This window comes from Heterodontus francisci, chromosome 1 (genome assembly GCF_036365525.1).
Source record: "Heterodontus francisci isolate sHetFra1 chromosome 1, sHetFra1.hap1, whole genome shotgun sequence".
NCBI lineage: Eukaryota > Metazoa > Chordata > Chondrichthyes > Heterodontiformes > Heterodontidae > Heterodontus > Heterodontus francisci.
In genome coordinates, this window is record NC_090371.1 from 133,665,580 (window position 1) to 133,688,729 (window position 23,150).

Consider the following 23,150-nt stretch of genomic DNA (forward strand, 5'->3'; position numbering starts at 1 on the left):
ATGAAGTGGTATTTCGGGGGTGGGGGGTGGGGGGTGCTTTAATTACCCAAATATCGATTGGGATAATAGAGTAAAGGGAAAGGAGCAGGAGGAATTTCTGAAATGTGTTCAGGAGAACTTCATTGACCAGTATCTCCTTGGTCCAGCTAAGAAGGAGGTATTGCTGGATCTGGTGTTGGGGAATGAGATGGATTAAGTGTCTGTTGGGGGAACACATGGGTAAGAATGACCATTGTATCATAAGGTTTAGATTAGCAATGGAGAAGAGCAAGGAACAATCTAAAGTAGAACTTCTAAATTGGAAGAGGGTTAACTTCAATGGGATGAGAGGGGATCTAGCCAGGGTAAAATGGAACCAAAGATTGACAGGAAAAACAGTAATAGAACAATGGGTGATCTTTAAGGAGGTATACAGGGCAACAAGGGCAAAAGGTAAGGGAACCAAAGCCAGGGCTCCCTGGAAGACGAGGGAAATCGAGAATGTGATTAAACAAAAAATGAGGGTGAATGATGCAAGTCGGGTGAATTCTTCAAGCAAAAACCAGGCTAAATACAATAAGTTGAGAGGGGAACTGAAGGGGAAAATAAGACTGCCAAAGAGAGAGTATGAGAATAGAATGGCAGTTCACATAAAAGGGAAACCAAAAATGTTCTACCAATATGTAAATAGTGTGTAGTAAAAGGCGGGGTGGGGCCTGTTAGGGGCAACAAGGGTAATATGTGCTTAGAGGTGCAGGGCAAGATTAGACTACATTCGGAGTACTTTGTATCGGTGTTTACTAAGGAAGAGGATGCTGACATAATATTGGTAGAAGTGGAGATGGTAGAGGTATTGGATGGAGTGAAAATTGATTGGCAGGTGTACTGGAAGGACTGGCAATTGGGGTGGATGCATCACCTGGTCTGGATGCCTTACATCCCAGGTTGCTAAAGGAAGTGGGAGTGGAGATAACGGAAGGGCTTGCCATAATCTTCCAATCTTCGCGAGATACAAGGGAGATGCCAGAACATTAGAGAGTGGCAAGTGTGACGCTGTTGTTCGAGAAAATGTGTGAGGCCATTCCTAGTAACTACGGGCCGGTCAGTTTAACATCCATGGTGGGTAAAGTTTTCGAAACAATAATCGGAAAAGCTCAACAGGCACTTGGAGAGGTTTGAGTTAATGAAGGAAAGCCAACACAGATTTGTAAAAGGCAGATCATGCTTGATTAATCTAACTGAATTTTTGAAGTACCAGAAAAGTTTGATGAAGGGAAAGCAATGGATGTTGTCTATATAGATTTTAAGAAAGCCATAGTTATTTATGGCATAGGCAGCCATTCAGCCCATCAAGTCAATGCAGGCTATCTGCGGAGCAATCCAGTCAGTCCCACTTGCATGTACAATCTCTGTAGTCCTGCAAGTTTATTTCCTTCAAGTGCTTATCCAGTTTCCTTTGAAAATCATTGGTTGTCTCTGCTTTCACCACTCTCATGAGCAGCGAGTTCCAGGTCATTACCACTCGCTGTGTAAAAAAAAAAAAAAAAAAGTTTTTCCTCACATTCCCCATGCATCTCTTGCCCAAAACCTTAAATGTGTGTCCCTTCGTCCTTGCACAGTTAATAGGAACAGTTTTCCATGTCTAACTTATCTAAGCCTGTCATAATCCTGTACACTTCTAATAAATCTTCACTTAATCTCCTTTGCTCCAGGGAGAACAACCCCAGATTTTCCAACCTAACCTTGTAACTAAAATCCCGCCTCCCTGGAACCATTTTGTAAATCTCCTCTGCTCCCTCTAAAGGATCCTGACATCCTTTTGCCACCGCCGCCCTGTGTAAAGTGGCAGCAGAGGCAGGAGCGGGTCGAGAAGGCCTCCTGGAATCTCCCGCTCCATTTTATGCCACCACCCGCCCACCCCACCCCCCGCTACCATCCTGCTCTTCGAGGTGGCGTAAAAGTCAGCCTAGTGTTTTTAAAAAATACTGTTTTAGTCCATGAGTGTTTTATTGATCAAATAAATAGACAGACTTCTTTTGGTTCAGTTCAACAGTTGACTTTTATTTCATAATTCCTCCAGTTCATTTATATTTCCTCACTTCCCTTCATTAGTGTGACACCATGTTTTTATTTCTTTGTTGCTCTCCTGGAAAGCAAAGTTATGGTTCTGGGAGTCATGCTTAACTTAACTTCCACAGTGAATAAAAAAGAGCTATGTTATAACAGCACTGTTGGTTCAGGCAGCATTGGACCTTTATTTAGGAAATGTCCACATTGTCATAATTGAAGTCTGAAGCTGCATGGGGTATAACAGATGGATAGCCGCCTTCCATTACTCTCTGATAGGGCCTGTTGCAACATTCCTGCCTATGGTCCTCAAGAAAGACCTTGCTTGCATCACTCAGCAGCAAAATAGTAAATAACATTGCACTAACAGAATGCTCATTTGTTGTGATATTAAACAGTTACAAACAGTATTCAAATGTAATTTCCATGTCTTAAAATGGTACAACATATCAAAAAGCTTCTCCCTTACAGTTATGGTTGCAGCCTCAATAGCAAATTTTTAGCAGTAGAATCTTTAAGTACACTTCAGGATCATTTTCAAATTGGTAATTTATATTAAATGTTGTAATTCACCAAAATGTCATTAGTTTTATTTATGTGCATAACCTAGTAACAGGTTAGTGAATCCTCCTGCAAGCTCTTCTGCTATGTTTAGTCATATTATGGCAATATGCAATACTTGGACAATGGAATCTGGCTGTAGGACTGCATATATTAAGATCTTTACTGTATCTAGATCTATCTATCTAGATCATTTCGCATGAGTACTGCAATACTTGAGAAGGTAAAATAATTCTTGACATTCTTCCAATTTAAATGTTTTAATTAATTACAATGAAAGGAAAAATGCATACTTATGGAATCAAATAACCTGTGTTGATGTCTTGTCTTGTATGTAGTTTGGAGCTGAAAGGTATGCACTCATTCATTTGTTTTTGCGTAATATAAAACGTGTATCTTTGACAGTGAAAATTTATTGCTCCCAGTAATGATACTGACTAGCTTCACAATTCTGTCATTTAGGAGGTACCTGAGTCAACTTCCCTTGGAAAGGTATTTCAGTATTTGGCATGACATATCTTTTCATTAATGAGAGCTATTACAAGTGTGTTCACAGTATATTGGAATCTTACAGTGAGAAAATATTGAGAAACTAAATAAGTCATATGTTGGGCCAAAATTTGTTGGATCAAGGCATGGCTAGTTACTTAGATTTTTTTTTCTTCACCCTTTAACTCAAAATGTTTAGCCCTATAAGTTGCTTATGGTGCAATAGCAACAGGGCATCTGGGACAATGGGACCAACCGTGTTTCCACTTGATCATTAAGATTTAAGGATTGAGAAATAAACAGAGGAAGAACTGAGAAGGGTGAATTAGAGTGGGTGAATTGAATGTCAAACTAGATGCAGAAAGAGCAATGAAAAGGAAAGAAAGATTTGACGGGAAAAGAAAGAAAAATATTTTATATTTGACGTTTATAAAATCTCCAACAATACTTCCTTACCTGAAGGATTGAGACTCCACAACTTAAATTGTTCATTTTCTAGTCCAGAGAGTTTGAATGCCTGTCATTAACAATTATCATGTCATTAAAAGAGGACTTATGCTGTTAATTACTCAACTTGCCGTTCTGTGGGTGTGGGCCATTAATGTTCAAATGCAGTAACTTTGTGAAACTCGTGGAGGTTAAGGGCACGTTGCCTTTCTTTTTTACAGCTAACTGTGGAGCAATGCAAATTGTCAAGTGTCTTGTGACCTGCAATTCTTATTACCTCTTCCTCGCCACAAATTGCTGGCCGATTTGTGTATTGATAACGGCATGCATTACGAACATATGAACATATGAATTAGTTGCAGGAGTAGGCCACTTGGCCCCTCGAGCCTGCTCTGCTATTCAATAAGTTCATGGCTGAACTGATTACTCCACATTTCCACCTACCCCCGATAACCTTTCATCCCCTTGCTCATCAAGAATCTATCTACCTCTGCCTTAAAAATATTCAAAGACTCTGCTTCTACCACCTTTTGAAGAGAATTCCAAAGACTCACGATCCTCTGAGAAAAAAGTTCTCCTCCTTTCTGTCTTAAATGGGCGACCCCTTATTTTTAAACAGTGACCCCTGGTTCTAGATTCTCCCACAAGGGGAAACATCCTTTCCACATCCACCCTTTCAAGACCCCTCAGGATCTTGTATGTCTCAATCAAGTCACCACTTACTCTTCTAAATTCCACTGGATACGAGCCTAGCCTTTTTTCGCAATCTTTCCTCGCAAAACAGCGCCCCCATTCCAGGTATTAGTCTAGTAAACCTTTTCTGTACTGCCTCCAATGCATTTACAGCCTTCCTGAAATATGGAGACCAGTACGGTACACAGTACTCCAGATGTGGTCTCTCCAATGCCCTGGATAGCTGAAGCATAACCTCCCTACTTTTGTATTTAATTCCCCTCGCGATAAACAATAACATTCTATTAGCTTTCCTAATTACATGTTGTACCTGCATACTAACCTCTTGCAATTCAAGCACTAAGGCACCCAGATCCCTCTGCATCTCAGAGCTCTGCAATCTCTCACCATTGAGATAATATGCTTTTTTATTCTTCCTGCCAAAATGGACAATTTCACACTTTCCCCACATTATACTCCATTTGCCAGGTCTTTGCCCATTCACTTAACCTATCTATATCCCTTTGTAGCCCCCTTATGGCCTCTTCACAAGTTACTTTCCTACCTACCTTTGTGTCATCAGCAAATTTAGTGACCATACCTTTGGTCCCTTCATCTAAGTCATTTATATAAAGTATAAAAAGTTGAGGCGCCAGCACAGATTCCTGTGGCACACCACTCGTTACATTTTGCCAACCAGAAAATGACCCATTTATGCCTACTTTCTGTTTCCTGTTAGCTAGCCAATCTTCTATCCATGCCAATATGTTACCCCACTACCCCATGAGCTTTTAATTTCTGCAGTAACCTTTGATGTGGCACCTTATCAAATGCCTTCTGGAAATCTAAATACAATACATCCGCTGGATCCCCTTTATCTACAGCACATGTAACTCCCTTGAAGAAGTCCAATAAATTGGCTAAACATGATTTCTCTTTCACAAAACCATGTTGACTCTGTGTGATTACCTTGAATGTTTCTAAATGCCCTGCTATAATGTCTTTAATAGCTTCTAACATTTTTCCTGAGACAGATGTTAAGCATTGTTCAGCCGTGTTATTTTTTCGGTGAATTTTGCCCCATTGTATTTTGGGATTATAATATTTGCTGAAGGTTTCTTTGGAGACTTCGAGCAAATCCAATAAAATCTCAACCCTCATTGTTTTCCATTCTTGGCTATTCTCCATAAGGTTAGTGTTTTCAGTTTCAAAATGTTGCTTCCTATTTGGGAGGAAAAAAGCATGTTCTGGGGATGTTGTTACCTACTTGTTGTGCATCATTAAGATTTCAAATTAAATTCACAACAGGATTTTAAAAACCAAATCTGTCCTCTTACTAAGCTTTTGAAAGCAATAGGTAAAAAGTACAATTGTGCAAATGAGACCTTTAAAAGCGCCATCTGAGGTTTACTTTGAAGCTATATGTGGCAACCACACCCATTTTCGTTGGAACAGAGCTCTGAGTATTTTATGAAAAGTGTAATATATGGCTAGATTTCTCTCTCCCTATACATTATAGATTTCCTGAGTAGGAACAATGGAAACTTTATTTTCCATAGATGAGGAACAGTGCATCATCTTCAGGCAATTTACCATGTGGAATGAATCGTTAGTCCATGTAACTATTGTGTTTTTGTATTTATACCACACAGTTGGTGTGCATATTGGCCAGTGTTTGTGCTCTACATGAACCTACTCCCACTTTCATTGCTTAATCTCACCCTATCAACATGCACGATGCCAATATCATCACCCTCTATAAAAACAAAGGTGACCGCGGTGACTGCAACAACTACCGTGGAATCTCCCTGCTCAGCATAGTGGGGAAAGTCTTCGCTCGAGTCACTTTAAACAGGCTCCAGAAGCTGGCCGAGCGTGTCTACCCTGAGGCACAGTGTGGCTTTCGAGCAGAGAGACCGACCATTGACATGCTGTTCTCCCTTCGTCAGCTACAAGAGAAATGCCGCAAACAACAGATGCCCCTCTATGTTGCTTTCATTGATCTCACCAAAGCCTTTGACCTCGTCAGCAGACGTGGTCTCTTCAGACTACTAGAAAAGATTGGATGTCCACCAAAGCTACTAAGTATCATCACCTCATTCCATGACAATATGAAAGGCACAATTCAGCATAGCGGCGCCTCCTCAGACCCCTTTCCTATCCTGAGTGGCGTGAAACGGGGCTGTGTTCTCGCACCTACACTGTTTGGGATTTTCTTCTCCCCACTGCTCTCACATGCGTTTCAAGTCTTCAGAAGAAGGAATTTTCCTCCACGCAAGATCAGGTGGCAGGTTGTTCAACCTTGCCCATCAAAGAGCGAAGACCAAAATACGGAAAGTCCTCATCAGGGAACTTCTCTTTGTTGACGATGCTGCATTAACACCTCACACTGAAGAGTGCCTGCAGAATCTCATCGACAGGTTTGTGGCTGCCTGCAACGAGTTTGGCCTAACCATCAGCCTCAAGAAAACGAACATTGTGGGACAGGACGTCAGAAATGCTTATTCAAAAAATATCGGCAACCACGCTCTGGAAGTGGTTCAAGAGTTCACCTACCTCGGCTCAACTATCACCAGTAACCTGTCTCTCGATGCAGAAATCAACAAGTGCATGGGAAAGGCTTCCACTGCTATGTCCAGACTGGCCAAGAGAGTGTGGGAAAATGGCACACTGACACGGAACACAAAAGTCCGCGTGTATCAAGCCTGTGTCCTCAGTACCTTGCTCTATGGCAGCGAGGCCTGGACAACGCATGTCAGCCAAGAGTGACGTCTCAATTTATTCCATCTTCGCTGCCTCCGGAGAATCCTTGGCATCAGGTGGCAGAACCGTATCTCCAACACAGAAGTCCTCGAGGTGGCCAACATCCCCAGCTTATACACCCTACTGAGTCAGCGGCGCTTGAGATGGCTTGGCCATGTGAGCCGCATGGAAGATGGCAGGATCTCCAAGGACGCATTGTACAGCGGGCTCGCCACTGGTATCAGACCCACCGGCCGTCCATGTCTCCGCTGTAAAGACGTCTGCAAACGCGACATGAAGTCCTGTGACATTGATCACAAGTCGTGGGAGTCAGTTGCCAGCGATCGCCAGAGCTGGCGGGCAGCCATAAAAGCGGGGCTAAAGTGTGGCGAGCCGAAGAGACTTAGCAGTTGGCAGGAAAAAAGACAGAAGCGCAAGGGGAGAGCCAACTGTGTAACAGCCCTGACAACCAATTTTACCTGCAGCACCTGTGGAAGAGTCTGCCACTCTAGTATTGGCCTTTATCGCCACTCCAGGCGCTGCTCCACAAACCACTGACCACCTGTAGGCGCTTACCCATTGTCTCCCGAGACAAGAAGGCCAAAGAGAGAGATCAACATATCCTTCTGTTCTTCTCACCCATGTACTATCTAGCGACCCTTAAATGCATTTAAGCTATTCGCCTTAATCAGCCCGCGTAGTAGAGTTCCACATTCTCACCACTCAGTGAAGAAGTTGTTCCCAAATTCCTTATTTTATTTACTAGTGATTATCTTGAATTTATGACCACTAGTTTTAGATTGCCGCACAAGTGGAAACATCTTTATGCCTATCTTATTGAACCCTTTCATAATTTAAATGATTATTAATACCTTCCAAGTAGTAGCCTCTCCTACTTTCATAGATGGAGGCCGGGATTTTATCTGGGTGATGGGGGTCTCGACGTCTGGAAAAAGCGATGCTGCGAACCCAGTATTCCCTCTTCTGTGAGAGATCCTTTGAATCAAGTGCCAATTAGGCACTTATGTGGACAGCAGTGGGCCTTCCATGTGATCAAGGACCCCATCAACAGAATTTCAGCCTTCTAAGAACTGCTGGCCAATCAGAGTCTGGCAGCTCTTTCACTGAGCAGCACCACTGCAGATGTGGTGGTTTCTGCCAGTGGAGCATTTATGTGAGGCCTAGGAGTGGTGCTAGACCCATGCCACAAGTAGGTCAAGTTGGGAGGGGTCTCACTGGGAGGTTGCGGGAGAGGGGGATGTGGGGAGGTCAGTCGCAAGGGCAGGAGGGTGACTCTCAGCGGGAACCCCCCTTCCCATTGCCGGGTCCCTCGTTCAGGCACTAAGTGCATTTAACGAGGGACCCTCCTCCCACCCCACCACAGAGCTGACAAACAACCTGCACGGTTTCTCGTGCCATGCTTCCCGTGCGGCAACAGGCCATCTCTCCACACGTCTAATTGCGGCTGGATGAGGCCCTTAATTGGGTGTTAATTGCCCAGTTAAGAGCCTCAAGTAGCGGCGGAGTGGGAAGACCGTTCACAAGCCTTCCTGCCCTGGACTTAATTTTGGTGGAGGTGGGAAGGCGATGGGGGAGAGCATAAAATTCCCCCCGTAGTTTCTCTGTTAGATGAAGATTCTCTTTCTGTTCTCCTATTCTATGGTAAGTAACCTATAGATAGATGTAGAATGATACCTATACTAATACAAGCATATTCAGGACAGAGTAAGAAGTTTTAGTAGTTAAATTGACTGATTATACCCACTAGGTACAGACAGAGATGAGAGTGTCACGTGACTACAAGTGTCTGAGATCAAGCATGGTGAGAGTTGAGCCATCTGTCAGTTACCATCGCTTGTGGTATCACTTGCAGTGGATCCATGTGGAACAGGTAACTCTGTTGCTGAAGGGGCTCATCATCTAAACACTTCAGAAAGTTGTGCCATTAATCCATCCAATAGAGTGGCTATGTAATAGTTAACTAGTCAGTTTCCCAGGGATTTAATCTCACTAATCTCAACAATAATTAGTGATTCTGTTCCTGCTTAATTCCGATGACACTACTGAATTACCTTTACAACCTCTTTTACTCATTTTAGGTAACATCTATTGTCATTCAAACTGCTAAGTTACCTTGACTACATCTATTTATAACCATTGATTATGTATATACTCAATATTTAACTTTATGATTTTGCAGTCAATAAATAATTGTTAGTGCATTCTTATTATCTGACTTCTTCCTTAATGATTAAGCAAGAATGAGTTAATTCTTTCACTCAGTTGCTTGTGAATATCCTAATCAAAGACAGATAAGATGCACCTAGTGGTGCAAATCAGTTTGACCAGTGTATTTTTTTTATTCGTTCCTGGGATGTGGGCGTCGCTGGCTGGCCAGTATTTATTGCCTTTGAGAATATGGTGGTGGTGGTGAGCTACATTCCTGAACCGCTGCAGTCCATGTGGGTAGGTGCACCTGCAGTGCTGTGTTCAGAAGGGAGTTCCAGGATTTTGACTCGGCGATATAGTTCCATGTCAGGATGGTGTGTGGTTTGGAAGGGGAACTTGCAGGTGGTGGTGTTCCCTTGCATCTGCTGCCCTTGTCCTTCTCTGTGATAGTGGTGACGGATTTGGAAGGTGCTGTCTAAGAAGCCTTGGTGCGTTGCTGCAGTGCATCTTGTTGGTGGAACACACTGCTGCCACTGTGTGTCAGTGTTGGGGGGAGGGAATATTGTAGGTGGGGTGTCAATCAAGCCGCCTGCTTTGTCCTGGGTGGTGTCGAGCTTCTTGAGTGTTGTTGAAGCTGCACCCATCCAGGCAAGTGGAGAGTATTCCATCACACTCCTGACTGTGCCTTGTAGATGGTGGACAGGCTTTGGGAAGTCAGGAGGTGAGTTACTCGCTGCAGTTCCTAGCCTCTGACCTGCTCTTGTAGCCACAGTATTTATATGGCTACTCCAGTTCAGTTTCTGGTCAGTGGTAACCCCCAGGATGTTGATCGTGGGGGATTCAGGTCATCGACCTGATGCATTAACTCTTTTTCTCTTTCCATAGAATACTGCCTGACCTGACTATTTCCAGTATTTTCTGTTTAGATTTCAGATTTCTAGCATCTGCAATATTTTGCATTTGTATTAGCTGGCATCGGTGGAATCGGCTAAATGGCTTTCTGTGCAGTAATCTTCTGTGATGTGTTACAAATGTCTGTTTGGAGTGTCTGCCTGAATTCTGCCAGATAACTTTATCTGGGTGGAACCAAGCCAAATAACATAAAAGATAGTGGAATTTTAGTGTAAATGAACTGTGCTCATTACATTCCACCCAAGTATTCACAATCTTTAAATTTATTCAGTGAACCCTTACTGTTATGAGGTGTCCATAGGAGACAAATAAAAGCATCATTATCTGGATATGAAATGTAATAATAACCTCATGGCCTTGTTTACCTCTGTAGCAAATATGTAGAAAACAAGAAGTTCACCTGTTCGTATTTTCAGCAGTAATGGGGAAGAAGAGTGGGATGGAGTTCATCTGCACTGGGGTGCTTCTGGGCATGAGAGTTTCTTTGCTTTAAAGTCTGTTGAAAAGGAAGACTGTAGATTGAATTTTCAAAGCATTATTTCAGACAAGTCTGATGTTTAAGTTTATTAAACAGTGCTGCTTTTTTATGACTGGTTCAAAAATGAACAATACCAGTTACAAGAAGTCTGGTTTCTTTGGATAGAAAACAAGTTTATTGAGAATGCGTTTCTGTTTTAGTCACCTTTTTAATTTGGTTGAAAATTCAGTTTAATAAATCTCCAGAACCAATTTTGTGTCTTGAATTTTTATTTTATGTAAAATCTTGGACATGTTGTGAAGTGGTTTTTATTTTATGGATGTTTATTTAGTCATACTGTGCAAGTCAGTAAATTCACTAATAGTGCAAGAAAATGAAAATATTGGGAAATTGCGTGTCCCAAACCTAGGAATTTCTGTTCTTTTCATTTTAATGGTTAGGAATTTGATGTCAGAAGGTGTGCAGTTTGCCAATATGTATTCTTAGTGTATGCCAGGAGCACAAGCAGAGCATTTACCTTTTTTTAAAAAAAAAATTGATTTAAGTCAGAAAGGTATAAAAGTAAGCTGGTTGATGATGCTCATTTAACACCTAAAATGTATTCCTCAAGACCACCCTCCCCAATTATCCCAGATTTCAAGACCTATTTCCCCGTAGTCCTGGTGCTCCCTTCCTGTGCTTCCAGATCCAACGACATCTGTCTCCAAAACATACTGCCAGACAGCAGCTCCTGTCCTAATGCTGCCAGATCTTGAGGTTGCATCCAATAGTGATAAAGTCAGTATCTCTAATTGTATTACAAAGTGCTGGAAATACTCAGGTCATGCAGCATCTGTGGAGAGAAGCAGATTTAGCATGATCTTTTGTATCAAATACCTGTGTTACTGTGAGGAATGTTAATTTTATTGCTTCATTTTTCTGCTTTTTTAACGTACTTCAGCAAAAATATCGCACAACGGGCATAAGTACATAAATAAATCTTCCACTGTTGGCCCTGCAGTGGCTGACAGCAAATAGAACCGATGGGAAAAAAAAGTAATTCTCAGAACCTGACCTCTAAATAATTAATACATTTTATAACATTCATCTGTCGCAAGAAAAATTTCAAATACATTGTACAGTGACATAAATGTTTCTTTCCAGTGCTGTCAATTCCTAGCAACCATTTCATCTATGAGTAAATCGAGCTCTGTTGATGATGGAAGGTAAGTATTGTATATGAAATACAACGTATCTGGCGCTGCAAATATATTTAATTTCCAGTGCAGACATTTCAGCAACCTTTTCAGTAGATGAATAAATGCGCATGTTGCTAATGGTAGGCCAACCTTTTCTCCAAGATAAGAATCTGCCGAATGCAACCTCTAATCAATTGGATCATATTAATGCCCTGAAAGTAAAATTAAATACAATTTCCACAACTGTATTACATTCCAGACTGCTGTATCTGACCATGTTGAGCTTGTATTCTGAGAGTTGGTGTACTCCTTGACAATGTTCCCTCTAAGCTGCACGGCTGTGCAACAACCTGAAAGTCCCTGTGCAGGCCACGCACAAGTTGACCTTAAATCACCCTGCCTTGGCAGCGTAAAAATTTTTTTAAGAGCCGCATACTTAAAGAAATCGCCTGTGTATTCAAAAAAAAAAATTACAGGGAACGTTGCTGCTTGACATTTTGGAAGATGTTAGGGAGTTTTATTCATTCATAGGATGTGGACAGCATTTATTGTCCATCCCTAATTGCCATTGAGAAGGTGGGGAACCGCATCAGTCCCTGTGGTGAACGTACTTGCACACTGTTAGGGAGAAAGTTCCAGGTATTTGACCCAGCAACAATGAAGGAACACAATACATTTCCAAGTCAACTTGGTGTGTAGATGGAAGTAATGTGCGGCTAGAAACATAGAGTGGAATATCCTGCACATAAGTAATATTTTTTGCCCAGTTACTTCTGTTGTGTTGCTTTTTGTCAAGAGCTGTATTTCGAAAGTAAAGGGAAGAGACCCTTGTCTGTTTCCCTGTTTTGGAGGGAGAGTGTAGAAGAGCTGAGGTCATTACAGCTCCCACTTCCTGGGCATGATGCCAAGGGCCATTCACATGATTACCATGACAGGAATTCCCATTCCGGCCAGTCAAAAAGTGTTTGTGTATTTAGGCAGAGTACCAGGGTAAGAATGTTGGTGTTGAGGTGTCTGGTGGTATCGCCTGAGGAACAGTCCCTTATGTGGCTAAGCTCAGTGTGAGGGGAAATCAGGAGACTTCCCAAGCATCACCTTGAATGTATTATCAGCAATCCCCAACCCCTTCCCACAAGAATCCTTTTATAAAAAAAAAAATTCTGTACATTTTTGGGGCAGCCAGTGTGCCTTGCTCAGGGTGACTGCTTCCAACCATGTAGATAGACTTCAGCCAATATTTTATAGTCTGTTTTGAGCAGGGATATGGGTTCACAAGATAAACAGTTATTACAATTTACCTAGTACCTTTAATAAAAAAAAAATTCAAGGCACTTCATAAGATAAGCATGTAAGGTGGAGGGGATGGAGCCTTTTTTGTTCTTTGTGTATTAATAATTGTATTACCCTGAAAGTTCTTGGAATGAGAAGAAACTCTAAAGGTTAGGAGACGGTGACTATTCATTAGAGGAGTTATAATGGGTGGGAGTGGGTTTTGGAGGAAGTACTGAGAAGGGTACACCCGGGATTGGTGCTGGGATGACTGCAATTTAATAAAAATTTACTTTAATGACCTGGCACAATTTGGTCAAATTTGCTGATGATCCCAAACTAGGAGGGACAGTGAGTTGAAGGCAGGTAAGAAATTATAGAATGAGATGGACAAAGTGGGCAGAGCAATGGCAGATATTTATGACCGACCAATGTAAAGTCGGGCACGTAGGCTTGCATATAGGACTGAATTTCTACAGGTATCTCTAGCTTGTCTGCAATAGCTTTGCCAAAAAACTTGCGGAAACCCCAGAGAAATGGTGTTTATTATGGCTGATGAGTGTCAGAGTCCCTGTGGAAATTTACGATCTTATTCCATGAATAATTTTGAAACAGCTAAAGTTATCCAACCAATGCAGAGTAACAATCTACAAAACCAATGCAATGCGGAAATAATTAAAAGGAAGTCACAATCAGACTTTACGGTGCTCTGATTCGAACACATTTTGAATACACTGTCCAATTCCAGTCACTGAGATATGAGGCACATTCAAGCACGAGAGCCAGTGCAGAAAAGGGCCACAAGGCTGATCTCGTGTCAAAAGCCTGATCTACAAGGAAAGCCTGGAGACACTTGAGCTTTTCAGCCTCTTGAGGTATGAGAGGTCATTGATAGAGATAAACAAGATAATTGAATAGAAAAAGTAAATCCAGACTATTACTTTAAATTGAGAGACATGGAGTAAAACTAGTAAAAGGTAAATTAGCTGTTGCACAGTGATCAATGTATGCAATTGATCTCCAGGTAGAGGAGATAAGTCAAGATACCTGAAAATATTTAAACAATTGAAGGCTGCAGTTGATAAATGAATTAAGATTGGATGAAGTGCCTTCTTCGTCCATTGTTATCTTGTGATCAATGCTATTAAAGTATGTATCCTCTGGCTTACTAAGTAATGTTGTGAGAACTATTAGCGTTTTAAAAAAAAAAACACTTCAGGTGCCGTTAACTGCACTTGTCTGTTAAATATTAACATGGCTTATGTAGTGTTCAATGATTTGATTGACCTGGCTTTGATTGTGTTAGACTGTTCACTGATCAGAGTTCACTGAGCTTGATTGCTTAAGCCTAGAATTGATGAAACTGAAACTGGATGTTGGAATAGTCTAGTATAAACAGAGACTTCTGAAAGACATTGGACTGAAATCTTCTAAGTGCTGAGATATTTTAAAGTACTGTAAATAAACTTTTAACTTAGAACTAGTGTCATATCTGTATTGCTCTGAGATAAGTCAGATATATAAAAATATCCAGCAAGCCAGTGAATACTTAACCAAAAGTGGCTACAAAGAAGGTTGCGCAATGTTTCACTTTATTAGCTCTAGAACCATTTCTTTCATCGCCAGGAAATCCTCTCTTTATTGGGATTGATGGATTTCCAGGTTCAAAACCTACTTGCTCACTACGATGCCAGACAGTCCAGATGTAGCAGCGAACCCAAGAAAACAATACTTGTACATTGCATCAGAGCAGAAGGCGAGTGAATATCCAAGCAGCTCACAGAAGATACGTCAAAGTTTGATACGGCAGTAAGTGCTCTCAAAAAATACTTCGGGTCAAAGAAAAGTGTGATGATCGAGATGATGGAGTGATACCCATTCGGCCAGAGATCCCAAGGATATGGTGAGTCCATTAAGCAATGGCTGCGTTTGCTGACAACACAACCACTAGGTGGTGCAGTACTAGCAGCAGGTGGGATGGTGGGGGGAGGGGATGAAATCATCGAGGCCTGGAGCGAGTGGCCAAGGGAAGAGAGCGGCCAGGCGGGGGAACTAAGTGGGGGGCTCAAGCGGGGTGAAACGGCGATTGAAGCAGGGATGGTAGGATGTCATTGCATGGTGACGTCATGCATGCGCGCATTCATACTGGCAAGCTGACAAATGTTTGCGCACATTGATGACGTCTGCGAAGGCTCTGCGCATGCTCTGCATTGTTGGGAGTCACTTTGTTAAATGATATGTGGCAGCCTTGCAGCAATTGGCAACTACATGTCAATTTGGCATACTAACCAACAAACTAATTCGTGGCCAATTAATTGAAAAGACTTCAATTCCACGAATTAGGGAACATCTCCTCATGGAGGAGGATGACTTAACCTTGGAAAATCCATGACCTTGGCAGTCCAAATTGAATCTGCCATGTTAGATTCAAAAGGTTACATACACATGTATCCTTAGACTCAGGGTTGCAGCCACAGCTTGCCCAACCAGCTTCAATGCTAGGGCTACGGACAAGGAGACCTCAGATACCTCATCAAAATGTACCCCGTCAAGGTGAGATCCCTTCAAAATTGTGCCCAAATTATGGAAATGTTCAAGTCACAATGCTATGTCCAGCTTGAGGGAAAAAGTGCAACTCATGTTTAAAGTGGAACCATTTTGCAAAGATGTGCAGGTCGTCTAAGAAAAAGACTTAATTGGTTCGACGTGGGGGGAGTCTGTTCCTGAGAGTGAGGTACAATATGTATTTATCACAAAAAGTAAAGCACCAGGTCACTTTAAAGAGTGCTCAGTCGAGATTGCAGGCATCTGTTTCACTTCCTATTGACGTTGGTGTGAAAGTATCTATTTTGAGTGACAAACTCTACTATCAGTATTTTTCATCATTCTCTCTCACTCCTGCAACAGAGACACTCAAGCTTATGACAACACTATCATTCCAGTTTTGGGGCGATCACAGTTCCAATATGCTACAAAAACGTCACCTTGGACAGCTTCACTTTCTATGCAGCCAAAGGCTGAAGCCTTACGGGGGTAAACCTTCTCTAAAGGCCTGGATTCAAACTTGAAGACCCCACCGAAGCACCACATCATGGGATTGATGATGCAGATTATACACGCCAGTATCCTTCCCAATTTATTGGATTTGGGGAGATCAAAAGGTACTGTCATGCTCCTCGCATTGACCCATCAATTCAACCAGTTTTACAAAATTTGAGATGGTTGCTGTTTGCGTTCCGTGCTGAAGTGTCACAGGAGCTGAAACGACTAGAAGCAGACAGTATCATTGTGCGAATCGACTCATCGTCGTGGATATCAAATCTAGTCATTGCACGATGTAAAAATGGTGAACTTAGACTATGCGTTGACCTTAAGGCAGTCAACAAAGCTATCATACCAGCCAAGTATCCACTTGCTACAATCCAAGAATTGTCAGCATTTCATGACTCCACCGTCTTTGCAAAGTTTGATATGCGATGGAGTTATCTTCAGATGCTTCTAGAAGAACAAAGCCGATAACTTACAGCTTTTGTTACTCCTGAAGGTGTTTCAGTACCGCAGAATGCCCTAGGGACGGAGTTCAGCACCTAGTGCTTCTAGAAGATAATTTCTTCAGTCTTGTCAGATGTTGAGGGGACGCTCAACCTATTTGATGTCATTGTCCACAGAAGGGACAAAGCTGAACATGAGCAGCGACTATCAGCAGTGCTCACTTGACTCGCAAAGCACAGTTTGACACTAAAGGGCAAATGCATAATTGGCTGCATCTAAGATTGACTTTCTAGGTTGCAGAGTGACAGCGTTTGGAGTAAAGCCTACACACGACAATGTCAAAGCCCTTATTGCACTTCCAACACCGTCTAATGTGAAAGAGTTGGCATCGTTTGTAGGTACTACTAACGTTTATTATAAATTCGTTCCTAAGTACACAGATCGGGGAGCCTTTTTGGAAGCTACTGTGTAAAGATGCTCGATGAGAATGGACTGTCGCACAGCAAACAGTGTTTGAAATATTAAAGGCGAAGATAGCATCTCCGCACATTACAGTCCATATGCAGAAATGTATGTCTCAACAGATGCGTCGGGAACTGCAATTGGAGCTGTGCTTTGTCCATTGGATGTGAATGAGCAATACCTTGTATGTCACACCTGTTGTCGGAAACCGAATGTAAATACTCTACTGGAGAGTGGGAAGCACTAGCCTGTATCTATGCATGCGAACAAAGGCACATGTATATTTAAGGTAGAAAGTTTACTCTCCGCACCAATCACCAAGCGCTGACTACATTATTAGCTACATCAGGATCAGGTAATCAACCTCTGCACGTCTACAGATAAGCAGATCGTCTTCATTAGTATAACTTTGATGTCGAGTATCTTGCAGGTTCACGCAACAGAGTAGCTGATATGCTTAGCTGTAATATCATCGCAGATATTGTTAGCGATAGAAAAGCATACTTTGACAAATGCACAGGTGCAAGGGAACCACAATTTAAAGTTGGAGATTTGATTCAAACCCAAACAGCCAAATCATGACCGCAAACTTGTTTAGTCAGTATCTAGTCCAAAGCAGATCAAGCGTTTGCTCGGTACCAATGCTTATCTGTTGGATGACCGCACCAAGTGGAATGCAAGAAGTTTGATAGTGAGAAGACCAGGATATTTTGAGGATAGTGGTTTCCTATGAGTGATGTTACTAATCTGCCTCGTCCAGCTAATCTCATAAATTCATAATCTCAAATTCATAAATCTAATTGCAGACCTAAGAGACCTTCCTATTTCAAAGACTATTTCTGTACTTAGAGAAAATAAATAAGTTGAACGCCAAGATATAACTTGATGTACATATGTTTGTTGTTCAGAGTACTTTAATTCAAAAATGATGTCTTTACTCAAAAGGAGAAACGTGGTGTTCATCCGTTTGATTTGGGTTTGATTGTATTAATCGGTTCACTGATCAGAATTCACTGTGCTTGATTGCTTAAGCCTAGAATTGATGAAACTGAAACTAGATGCGGGATTGTTCTAGTTAAAACAGAGGCTGTGTTCTGAAAGGTATTGTACTGAAAGGTATGTGTTGAGATATTTTAAAGTACTGTAAATAAACTTGGTTTAGGACTAGTATCATATCTGCATTGCTCTGAGATAAGTCAGATATATAAAATTATCCAAACTGGAAAATGCATAACAGCTTGGTTTTCAAAAGACAAAATAACACTACTTCATTGGAACATCCTTTATTAATAGGATGTTTGTCAAAAAATGTAAATGTCTGATTTGCTTTCTTTAAATCTTTTTTATCTTTCAATATCCAATAAATTCCCCTGGAATCCTCTTCATTTTTTCCTTGTTACACTCTTTCCCCTGCTCCCAAGTTTTGTTTGAGTCTAACCAGGGTTTACTGAATGCACCTCATTTTCAAGAAAATTTCTAGACCACGTATGAATGCTATTCTAAGGCTGATTAATTTGCCCTGTATCATGAAATGGCACTTGCGTTACTGTGGTTAAAACTGGCCCATATCTTGGATTTATTATTTATGAAATTACAGTCTTTTGGTACTTTGATTCAGATTTGGATAGGATAACTCAATATTCTAGACTTCTGGGGCTGAATTCTTACCTCTTTCCGCATCACCCCCTCCCCCCTGCCGAATTCAGGAATGCAGGTTGGTGGAGAGGTTGGTGCACATGGTGGGTGGGGGGTGGCCCAGAAATACCAGCACCGGGCGTATGTGAATTTCCAGATGCCGTTCCTGACGCTGACAATCACCAGGGTGAGGGGGAGGGCATGACAGGAATCTCACACCCCTCTCTGTTGGGGCCACTTTTTACAGCTCCTGAAGAGCTTGTCAAGGCGTGAAGTTAAAAATTTATAGGGGCGCACGGGTTACTCGTGCCTTCAGAAACAGATCAGATGAAGGGAGGTGCGTACGGAGTAGGGAGCCAGTCATGGCTACCTCAGGGCATCACTCCATCCCCATAAGAGGGTCAGTGGGACAAAGGGGTCTCAACAATTGGCCAGGAGGAGCCTTTGATGCTGTGCAGGTAGCAGGGAGAGTAGGCACTCAACGCTGGGCTTTGAATTAAATCTGGAATTCACCCCAGGCTACCCCCCCCCCCCCCCAAAGGCGGGAATTGCAAGGGGGAAAGGCTGCCGAGGGCAATTGGGAGGCCACCTGCCCAGAGAGAAGTCTCCAGCTGGCAATAGGGGCACCACTGTTATGGGTCCAATAACAATGAGGGGTAGCACCCTCCACAGGAAGCGCAGAACCCTGGGCATTAGGAGAGCACGGAAGAGGAAAGAAGGGCAGAAAGGCAACAGAGGTTAAATCCTCAACACGGGACCTACCACCGAAGATTGAGCTACCTGGCGATGACAGAGAGCCAGTGCCGCAGGAGACTAAACTCTCCAGCCAGATGGTCACAAACACCCGTGACCTCGTCGCCAAAGACCTCTCAGCACTGGTCGCCATGCCCTGCTATTGACACTGTGGTCTTGAACATCTTGCTTCTGGTTCCTTCCAAGGATCAACTGCAGACTTTAGTGCTAGCTCAAAAACGGCTGCACACCACTGCACCTGGCTGGTCGCTTGATACCCTCTTTACCAGAGCTGGACAGCACATTCATTTAATGACAGACACGACCTTGCAGGGACAGAGGAAACTGGGATTCCTCCATTGCTGCATTCCCCCAGGTACAGGGCATTGTCGATTTGCCCCCTTGTGACCATCAAGGCACCCAGTGATTGCCCAGTGAGATCCATCAACAGGAAGAGCTTCTACTCCCTCAATGTCCAACTGGTCTGCAACCACAAGAAGAGCTTCCTCCATGTGTGCGCTCACTTTTCTGGCAGCTGCCATGACTCCTTCATCCTCCGGCAGTCGAGGCTGCCTCAGATCTTCACCGCAACCCCCAAAGTCAGTGGATGGATTCTAGAGCACAAGGGATATCCCTTGAAGAGATGGCTACTGATTCTTCTACTGGAGCCCCAGAGGTGATGCAGCCAGCTCCCCTGCTCAGTAGGACAACTATTAAGCAGGCCATCAGGCTTCTGAAGATGAGGTTATGGTGGTGCCCTCTAACATCCTTTTGTATAGGTCTCTGTTGTGATCTGCTGTACTCCATTACATGGTCCTCCAGAAAGGCATGGAACTTGAGAATGAGGCCCTGGAAGGAGACAGCTCATAGGGGGAGGAGCATGAGGCAGAGGGACATGTCACTAAACAGAGAGGTGCCCCTGCTGCATGACGAGGTGGCTGCTTCCCGCCACCCTCCGGGAAGAGGATCTCTCTCCTCTCCCTCACCGTCTCCAGCATTAGATCCAGGTCAGTATCAATGAAGCGAGAGTTTTCCCTGCTATGAACATACGAATTAGGGGCAGGAGTAGGCCAGGTGCCAGGCCTCTGGCTTCTCTGTGACTTCTTGTTTCCTTCTGGTGAAGTGGAAGGCTTTGGCACAAACTGCAGCTCTCTCCCTCAGGACAAACAGCAGCCTCAGTGATGGCTGCTTTGGGAGTCTGAATGAGTCCCATGCTTAATCTGTTCCTACCCCCAGTAGCTGTAAGTGGACTGAAGCCCATCTCCATACCAATTGAGGGTTTCCCCATGTGAAAATTTGAACTTGACCAGTTTCCCACTGGAGGCAGGCTTCTGATCCAAAAACAAATCCAGCTTCTGTTTCCCACCTCCATGGTGAAAATTAAGCCCCTGATGTTCATATCCTCAGGAGCATGCTCTTCTTGTCTGATCCAAATTTGAACAGAAATAAAGCATTTTGTCAGGAAAACATGATCTGCCAAATGAGAAATATTGATTCATCAGTTGGAAACTTACATTAAGCTTTTAATTGACAAAAAAAAATCCTACAGTAACTTTAAAAAAAAACCTGGTAGCCAAGATGGGCACCGCAATTTGTATCTGAAACACCTTTGCACATTCAAAGACCCTCTGAAACACCTTTGCACATTCAAAGACCCAACTGCAGACAGAAGTCTGAGAAGCCCAGGATCCAGAACAATGGCTTACTCTAAGTAATTGAATTACCTAGGATTACTTCATTAGAACGGCAGCCAAGGCCATCCTGACACATTGACTTTGAAAGAGTAAACCCCTCTGAGTGTAAATATTGGCATCCCAGAACCTGTATCTGAACTTGGTATCTCATTAAAAACAAAGGGGATTGAGAGAACCATGTGACCATCTGTGCATCTCTGCAAAAAGAGACTCACACAGAAGATGAGGAGTAACTGAGACTGCAGCAGTAGAGAAAGCTATGTGCTTCCCTTTTTCTCTTCCCAGAAAACATTAAGTTTGAAAACTATCTGCGACTATGGACCCTCCAAGGCTGCAAACTGCTACAGCCAGCGACCAGGAAAAGAGAGCCAACTACAGTTCTGCCTTCAAGAAAACCCTGAGCAAAGCAGGCCAAACACACAGTGCACTTTGACCAATGAGGACTTTAAGAATACAGCTTCAGCTGAGGACTATTGGATCATCCACTTCGCATACTGCGTAGTTAAGTTCCAACTGGCAAATCTATTCTTCTCTCTGTAATCTCTTTGTGTGAATGTGTTGTGTATTTTTTTTTAGTATATTAAATCGGGGTTAGAGTATTAAGTATAATAAACTTACCTCTTGTTTAAACTCAAAACATGTCTGGCTCTTTCACAATCACAGTAAAGGTAAAACACTCCGAGGTGGTAAGCACAACCACTGTTGAAAAAGAATAAACCCTGTTGCGGTCAAATAAGAGGAAGGGCAAGAGGGGAGCTTGAGACCCCCTCCTCACCTGGCCGTAACAATTTAGTTCAAGTGAATGCATCAGTCAATATTCTTAAAATAGTTTCCTTTACTCAAATACCACTTCACACCATGGCTGATTTGACTTGCCTATGTATTATCTTGGGAAATGAATTAAGGATTCCTGCAGCTTAGACAGTTATGGACTGTTCTGCATATTTTGTTGGCACTGTGGCCTGACAGGTGTGTGCGTTTATTGGAGTGTAGGTGTTTTAAGACAATGGCATGTGAGCTTTTTTTTTAAAAAAAAACTAAAATCTCACCTAGGTGGTCCTATGATTTGTGACAGTGCAGACCCTGTATTCCAATAGTGTAGTGCATAATTATTGAAGGAAAAATAATGATGTTTAGATGAAACTGCTGACAACAGTGCAATTTGCATTACTTATAATAACTGTTATGTGGATGATGTTGCCAATTTGACAGATTAAGTTTGCTGCCGCAAAAAGTTTTCTCTGTCCTCAGTCTTCCAGAATGGTAAAGGTTCCTCGTGGTATTGTTCGATCAATATTGAACACTCTTTAAGCTAGATTTTCTTTTTATATTTTTCTGGTACTTCGGAAGTTTAGGCCTTTTAAACAGCAGTTTGAAGTCTTCATTCCTAGTTGATTTTGTAGAGAGAAATTGTACGGGAATATAGTGGTTGGTCTTTATTGTGCACTTTATTTTTCATGACAAGGTTACAACAATCTCTAAAGATAAACTGATAAAATATTGAATTACTTGGATTTTTTTCTCTTCATGGGATGTGGACATCGCTGGCAAGGTCATCATTTGTTTGCCATCCCAGGTTGCCCTTGAGAAGGTGGTGGTGAACTGCTACAGTCCATGGGGTGAAAGTGCTCCCACAGTGCTGTTAGGTATAGGGTTCCAAGACGATAAAGGAATAGTAATAGTTCCAAGTCAGGATGGTGTGTTCCTTGGAGGGGAATGTGCATTCTTGGAGGGTGGTGGTCCCATGTGCTGTCCTGGTCCTTCTCGGTATTGGAAGTTGCAGGTTTGAAAGGTGCTGTTGAAGGAGCCTTGGAGAGTTGCTGCAATGCGTCTTGTAGATGGTACACATTGATGCCATGGTCCAGTACAGAAACAGGCTATTCAACCTGACTGATCTATCTCGATGTTTATGTTCCACACGAGCCTCCTCCCACCGTACTTCATCTAACCACATCAAATATTTCTATTCCTTTCTCCCTCGTACTCATGTACTTATCCAGCCGCTCCTTAAATGCAACTATGCTATTGCCTCAACTACTCCATGTGGTACTGAGTTCCATTCCAACCATGCATGATAGGATTTGGCCTGGAACTGGGACGGTCTTTCGAAATGAATGTTTCCAGAACCCTCAGATATTTTTGTGGCTGATGGCATGTGATTCATTTAGCTTC

General features: G+C 42.6%; 1 protein-coding gene across 3 annotated transcripts in view; it reads left to right on the plus strand.

Annotated features, from left to right (window-relative positions):
* Window positions 1-23,150, plus strand: part of atp8a1 (ATPase phospholipid transporting 8A1) — a 522,190-nt gene that overhangs the window by 19,053 nt on the left and 479,987 nt on the right. Inside the window, exon 1 of one of the 3 annotated variants that reach the window (XM_068036163.1) lies at window positions 14,691-14,866. The exons of the other annotated variants lie outside the window; for them this stretch is intronic. The gene's annotated coding sequence lies outside the window, so the exon portion shown is untranslated. Of the gene's footprint in view, window positions 1-14,690; window positions 14,867-23,150 lie in introns of those variants that run through there. 3 annotated transcript variants of the gene reach the window in all.